Source organism: Corvus brachyrhynchos, unplaced genomic scaffold (assembly GCF_000691975.1).
Source record: "Corvus brachyrhynchos isolate BGI_N302 unplaced genomic scaffold, ASM69197v1 scaffold69, whole genome shotgun sequence".
In the NCBI taxonomy this organism is placed as follows: Eukaryota; Metazoa; Chordata; class Aves; order Passeriformes; family Corvidae; genus Corvus; species Corvus brachyrhynchos.
In genome coordinates this window covers 288,521-295,620 of record NW_008240228.1, presented here as the reverse complement: position 1 = coordinate 295,620, position 7,100 = coordinate 288,521, and the positions used below count along the sequence as shown (strand labels likewise).

The 7,100-nt window shown below is 43.7% G+C and overlaps 1 long non-coding RNA gene across 2 annotated transcripts in view; it reads left to right on the top strand.

The window, feature by feature from the left end:
* The first annotated feature begins 234 nt into the window (after positions 1 to 234).
* Positions 235 to 7,100, top strand: part of LOC108449387 — a 9,000-nt gene continuing 2,134 nt past the window's right edge. For both annotated transcript variants that reach the window (XR_001865572.1, XR_001865571.1), the window contains exons 1-2: positions 235 to 2,022; positions 4,534 to 4,714. This is a non-coding gene — a long non-coding RNA (uncharacterized LOC108449387). The remainder of the gene's footprint in view (positions 2,023 to 4,533; positions 4,715 to 7,100) is intronic.

Below are 7,100 nucleotides of genomic sequence, written 5' to 3'. Positions count from 1 at the left end.
TCCTGTGTGGTACCCAAAAGGGGGGCATATTTCTGACAGAGACTCCAGCAAAGAAGTAATGGACATAAATATATCTAAATGTGTTAAATCTGAGCAAAAACAGTTGTAACCAATCCTTCTTCAGCTGGTATGATTGTCTTACACATTGCATATTTCCTTTAATTTCCACATTCTTTGGGTTTGACACTGGCTAGAAGCCAGGCACTGACAAATAAAACCCATTTATTCATTCTCTTCTGCTATAGTTGGCAGAGGAGGGGGAAAGAAAATCAAACCAAAAGGCTCATGGGGTGAGATAAGGATTAGGGGGAAAACATTCTAAGGCAAAACAGGTTCAAAACTTAAACAGTATAAAGAAAATTTATTAACAGAATTAAAAGATGATAATGAGAACTAAAAGAAACCTTTTAGAACACTTTTCCTTCCTAGTCCCTCCCTTTTTCCCACTGACTGCGCAAGGAGACAAAAACATGGGGTTTTGGTCAGTCTTTCACTTCCTAAAAATCTTCCTTCAGTATGCTTAAGGAAAGGAGTTTCTTTCTTCTGCCGTGCCATGGGATCCTTCCCACGGAAGATAGTTCTCTGCAAACTTTTCCAGCGTGGCTTTTTAACTTTAATGAATAGCAGCCCGCCCAACCTGCTGTAACATGAGTCCCTCCCATGAACAGTGCAGTCTTCCCAAAACTACACATTGTGGGCCATTTTAGTTCATAAGGTTTAGTCTTTTAAGGAGAAGCTGTTCTAGTTTGGAAGCAAAGGCTCTCTTTCTCTATATCTAAAAACAAGGGTCTTCTCTCTCTGTTCAAGTTCCTCACTAGATTACAGCTTTTCAGCATCCACGGGCTCCAGCGTGAGCACTGTTCCTCACGGGCTGCGCGTGAATCTCTGCATCTCCCCCATGCACTTAAGGAATTACAGAGAAACAATTTGTCGTATCATAGTCCTCACCATGGCTTGCAGAAGAATCTCAGCTCCGATGCCTGAAGCACTTCTTCCTCCTCTCTCCTTTCACTGACTTCAATGCCGCCATGTTGGTTCTCCTCATGTCCTTTTCTTTTTCTCTGAAGAAAATTGTTGTCCATAGGTATTATTGTTTTCAAGTTCTATCAACTGAAAAATTCTTACAGAGCTTCGCTGCACTGAAAAGGTTGATCTTGTCTGTGTTCTGTGTCGGGGAATTGTTTACCATGTTTTTGTGGCTGGCCACGTGCTCCCTGTCAGCACTACACAGGCGGCCTCAGCCACGCCGCTCCCGGCCTCGGGAGGGCTTCTGCCTTGGGAGGGCCCTCGCCCCCTCCACCCCCCCGGCCCCGAGAGGGCTCCAGCCGTGTGCTTTCGGCCGCACTGCCCCGGCTGCACGGGCGCTCCCGGCGCTGGTCCCGGCCACATGGTCTCGGCTGCATAGCTGCTTGCGGCATTGGGATAGCTGCTCCAGCAGCACAGCCACGGCCCCGTGCCAGAAAGGGCCTCAGTGGCCGTGCCGGGAAGGGTCCCGGGGGCCCCCTTGCCACCCCTCACCACCCTTCAGAAGGGAGGAAGAAAGAGAAGTTTTCATGATTTTTTCTGTTTCTTAAATATGTCATCACAGAGACGTTATCAACTCTTCTAATTGGGCTACCAACCTGCCTATCATCAGAGCCTTCAGCGATTGGCTCTGTGCAGGACATAATAGAAGCTTCGAGCAGCTTTCTGCTGCCCACTAAAAACTAGACTGTTTTTAAACTAACGCACACATTCATTTTGAGACAAGCTAAATCCCTAAGGGACCATCAAAGCATCTCATTTAAGAAGTATCAACATATACAAAGGGGAGCTTTCCTTTCAACCAGAAAGACCAGCTGCAGAAGCTCACAAAGGGGTTTTTCCTGTTTTTTTATTCTCTCTGTTTAGCTCATCTATCCAGGGAAGTAACAGGATGTGAAGACAAACTGCAGTAGAAGAGGAATGTTGCTAATGATTTCTCTTTCAACTGCTTGCTCAGCTTTACCTTTGCTAGGAAGGATTACCTGTTACTGACAAAAGGTATCATCTTCACTCAGATTAATTGCACTCAAATTAGTTACTGGCATGGACCAAGGCTGGCTAAGTGTAACATTCTTTCAGCATGTTAAATCTAAAAAGTTTTAAGCAGAACTTGCTGTAATAGGACAGCACATTGTTCGTGCAGTTAGATATAGAATTTCTGACTCCATTACTCACATCTAAATAATGCTTTTAATGTGATCTGAACCATGATGCTTGGGTTTTCAAGCCTTTTCTTTCTCATTACATCTTCTCCCTTTATGTCTGCTTTTCCTACTTTCCAACATGGTTTATCCCAGCACGTTGCCCCAAGCTTTATTAGGTGACTTGTGGCAGCCCATTTCCCAGCTAAGAGCCCTGCTAAGAGCCCTGCAGGAGCAGTGTTCTGTGCTGCTGAAATTCCATCCCCCTAAAATATGCCACTTTTATGATTATATTTCCCCACAGCTCATGGTGAGTGCCTCGCACTCTATAAAACACTGTAACACCACTGACTTCACCCACGGCCCAGCAGCAGGCGCATGTTGAGGATCGAAGCCAGGCTCAACAGTCCTGTTTAAGATTTTGCTGACACAATGAGGACAACAAACCTCTCCATCTACCAAAGCCTCCAAGAAAATTCATGTATGCTGTGCTGGTGCAGCCATCAGGTGACACAGCCTTATGGAAGATGGCGCTGGTGCCACTCCAAAAGGGAGAGGAGCACAATTCTGCCACCAAGATTTCATGACAGTATTGTTGAAATTAGCATTAGCTTCACCACCTGTAAATTTTCACTAGGTTCAGCACCTGCCTCATTAGCTATGAAAGAATATGAGAAGTGGAGATGAGAAACTAAAAGAACATTAAACATTTCACTCTATCCATACCCAAACTCAGCACTCAGCAATGTTTGCAAGTGTTCATTTGCCACCAGCCCAAGAGACTGCCCCGAGTCAAAGTGCTGAAGGAATTACTCCCCCTTCCCAGCAAGGCTTTACCTGGAGATCAGAGGAGCAGAGACAAGGAATCGGGTTTCCTCACCTCTAGCTGCAATCTGCTTTGAGAGGCAAAGCACTCCTGAGCCTGGCCAAAGCTCTTTACAGGCTAAACCAGGTGTCCTGAGCTTAAAAGAAATGCTCATTGATGGGTATATAAAGAGTTTTCTTTTATTAGAACTTAGCTTGATTCTTGATAGGATTTCAAAACCAAGAGTTTGGGATCACAGTAAGCAGAACAACTTTGCATACAGGGAGCTTATAAATGTCAATGATTTCTCACATAGCCACAGGGCAAGACACAATGATTATACCAAACAGCTTGGCATTTTCTTTCATCTCTTCTATCTTAATAAACCAATAATGTGAAATGCAAAAAGTCCAGATGGCCCTTGTCAGACACTCTGAGGGGTCCCTGTCTCTGGCTACATCCAGGCCAGCCTTACCATCGGGGGATGACCACAACATGACATTGTGACTGGTCTGCAGAGCCCCAGACTACAAATGCAACCACTGGGCACTCCTGTTCATGGTTCTGAGCAAAACCCAGACACTCACAGTTCCTCTTAGGACCAATCCTGGAGACTGATCAGTCATAATCAAGGCTGTTATCTTTATGCAGGGCTTACTTAGGCAAAGCTCTGTTACATACCTCATGTGCCAAACTGGGGTGTCCCACAACTGGAACCCAGGAGAAGACATCCATGGGCCTGAAGGAAGACAGCAGGATCTGCTTCACAAGCCCCATGATCCCACATGAGCCTCTTCCTTTGAGCTGCCACCACAAGTCCAAATAAACACCAAGCCCCACAATGCCCAATCAATATGTGATCAATTGTGCCCAGCACAATTCAGTTGCTTTGTGCAAACATGTAGCCCCCGTTACCAAAAGTTCTGTCAATATGCTGGCAAGCAGCAAGAAAGTTAAATTAGTTCAGTTCATACATATTTAAGGACCATGACCTGCATTATCAAGCTCAGGCTTCAAATATTTGTAATGGCACAATTAGCCTCAGGCACGTTATCTCACCAGTATTAGCAACGGTATGTATTTATTTACAAATCACACGGGGGGATTTAAATGTTGCTGTCACTGTTGTCAGGGAAACAAACTACTTCTAAATTTTTAATTTTTTAATTTAAAATGTTGTATTCTAAGCAGGGATAGTCATTAAAATTGTATGAGGAAAAAGGGAAAACAAAATCTGGTGTATCTACGTATGGTAGAATTGATGTACACTGTAATTACAGCAGGTTACGGGGGGAAGAAATGTAGCTTTCGTGCAAGTGTATTTATGAATGTTTCTGCACATTACTTATGATTACTGTTGCTTAAGAAGAAAAAATAAGTTATTGTGCATGTGTAAATTCTTGTCAAAAATTATACATTGAAATACATAATTTATCTTGTGTACTGCAATTTTTATGTAAATAATAATATCACCATAAAAATGGTTGCTCAGTAGAGACAGACTTACAATTATATAAATGGTAATTTATGTAGTAATATTTAATAACTAATATTCTAATTTAGTATTTTCACAGAATTGGTGGTACAGGGAACACTGCCTCCTTGAGCAAATATCTTCTAAAGCTCCCAGAGATGGACTATCATATCTGTTGGGAAAATTGCTGCAATGCCTTGTCAAGGAATTTCTGTAGAAGCAAAAACAGGCAAGACTAAGAGGAAAACAACATACTCTGAATAACATAAGGTAAGACAGCCAGTCTCCAGCCTTACAGACCCTAGAATTACTTGTAATCCGTGTTTCACTGAGCAAGAGACAATACATATAAATCTTTTTTGAGCCTGCTCTTCCAAAAACCTAGATGCCTAAAGATTTACCATCCTTTGCAAATTCAGACTCACTGCCACATTCTCTCCACTTTCCGTCTCCCTGTACTAAATCAATCCAGAGTTTGTTTTTCAAACTAATGTGTGATCTGTGTAGCCAGAAAATGATGTTGTGTTCCTAGTCCATATCTGAGCAGTGAGAGAAAAGTGGCAAATCGCAGTGCAGAGCTGGGAGCAGAGGTGGGCAGCACTTGTCCCAGGGCTGCCTGCACCCTCGGGGTGCTCCTCACCATCTGGCCATGACGCTTCTTTCGATGGCATGCAGGGAAGGAGCATTTGGCAACAGAGTCAGAAGGAAAGCTTGTTTTTCTGCTTTTCCTGACCTTGTTTGTGTTACCTGAGCTAATGGCTAGCAAGGAGGGCTCTCTGGGTTACCCTGCATGGCTGCAGAAATCCTGGCTTTGATTTCTCAAATACGCAAACCATCTGTCAACAGCTCCTGCACTGGGAGCATGGGCAGGAGGATGCCTTGGAGCCTTTCACTGCTCCTGTGTCCTGGCATGGTCCTCTGGAACATTGATGTGCCCTTACCCAGCCCTGTGCCTGAGCTGGTCTCATGTATACATGGCTGCTAGGGGACATGCCCAGAGCTGGGAGATGTGCAGGAGAGCTTGGCTAAACCCAAGAGCCCTCCTGCAGCCAGCCACTCCAGACCAGTCTGCCCAGTCCACTCCAGGCCCCTGTGGTGCCACTAGCACCATCCCACTGCAGCTGCACTGAGATTAGAGAACTGGAGGAATATTTTACAATCAGCAGTTGGGTTTGGCCTATGGACTGTTAACATGGGATACAATTCTGCTGGTTTCCACTCCCAGGCCCTTTATTATTTTTCCTTTTTACGGCTGTGAATTTGTTTGGTTTTCTCTCAAGTCTGTCCCTGAATAAAAGACCTAACAATATCAGTCCTTGGACATTTTTTGTGATGGGATTAGTAAATCACTGTAATCTACAGCATTAGCTGTAGATTTAACTCCTTGGTGTGTCAATAAGTTTCCAGCTTCAGTGACTTCCACTTGATAAGAGTTGGAAAACCCTTGACATTTTGCACCAAGGGGTTAATTTGAAAAGGGACCAGAGTTCAGTTTCAGTTACAAGCTTAGGTTTAATAATAAGGGAATGAAAAATTTAGGTTACCTAGAGACCAACCAGTATAAAATTGCCCTTGAAGGTGTAATTCTGTGTGAAGGTGAAAACGGAGGGTTTACATCATAAAGCTGGAGGAAGAGAGAGCAACAACAACAACAAAAAAGAGTACTTCAGCTTCCTTTTCTTTCCCCCACATCTCTGCAATATGTAAGGGAACAGTAAACAAATTGCACAAGGCAGTGAAAAAGGATCAAAATGACACATGCTTTTAATCAACAAAACAAATGCAACTGACAAGTGATTTACTTTAAAAAGGGCTTGAACAAAGGAACCAGAGAAATGGAACATCATTGGTAACATGCAGAGAAACCACAAAGCAGCTCCTTCATCATGACTTGTGGGAAGTGGTAGGAAGTAAGCAGTGAGTCCTGAGTTTCATCAAGCAGGATAACCTGGGGAAGGAGTGTTAGACTTGGCTCTTGAGGTGCCCAAGTGGCACCATCACCTTTCTTGGTCCCCTTTTGCCTCTGTCATCCTGCCACCACTAGTTTCTTGCCTTTTGAATGGGTATCTGCCAAGGGAAGAGAAGCATCTACTTGAACAGTGAATACTGGCCAAAGTACAGACAAATCAAAGCCTCACAAAACAAATCCGTTATTGTAAGTTCAATGTATCTTGTCCTGGTTTTGGCTGGGATAGAGTTACTTTGCTTCCTACAGCCTGGTACAGTGCTATGTTTTGGATTTAGGATGAGAAAATGTTGATAACACGCCGATTAGCTGATGCTAAGCAGTGTTTACACTAAGGCAAGGACTTTTCTGCTTCTCAAACCACACCACCATGGAAGAGGCTGGGAGGGTGTAGTGGTTTGGTCCAAAATACTCATTACTGTTTATCTTCTGTGAGATAAGAATTAGGAGAAATGCAAAGCAGGCACCAAACTTGAAAGAATATAAACAAGTTTATTAACAGACCTAAAAGAAGAAAAAAAAAAATTATACCACACCTTCAGAACTCTCCCCCTCCCCCCACCTTCCTCCCTTCTCCCACTGACAATGTAAAAAGACAACCCTTAAGATGTTCAGTCTGTTTACACTTCCATAATAACCTTGTTCAGTCCATTTAGGAAGAGGAGTCTCTCTGCTCGCATGTGAGTCCCT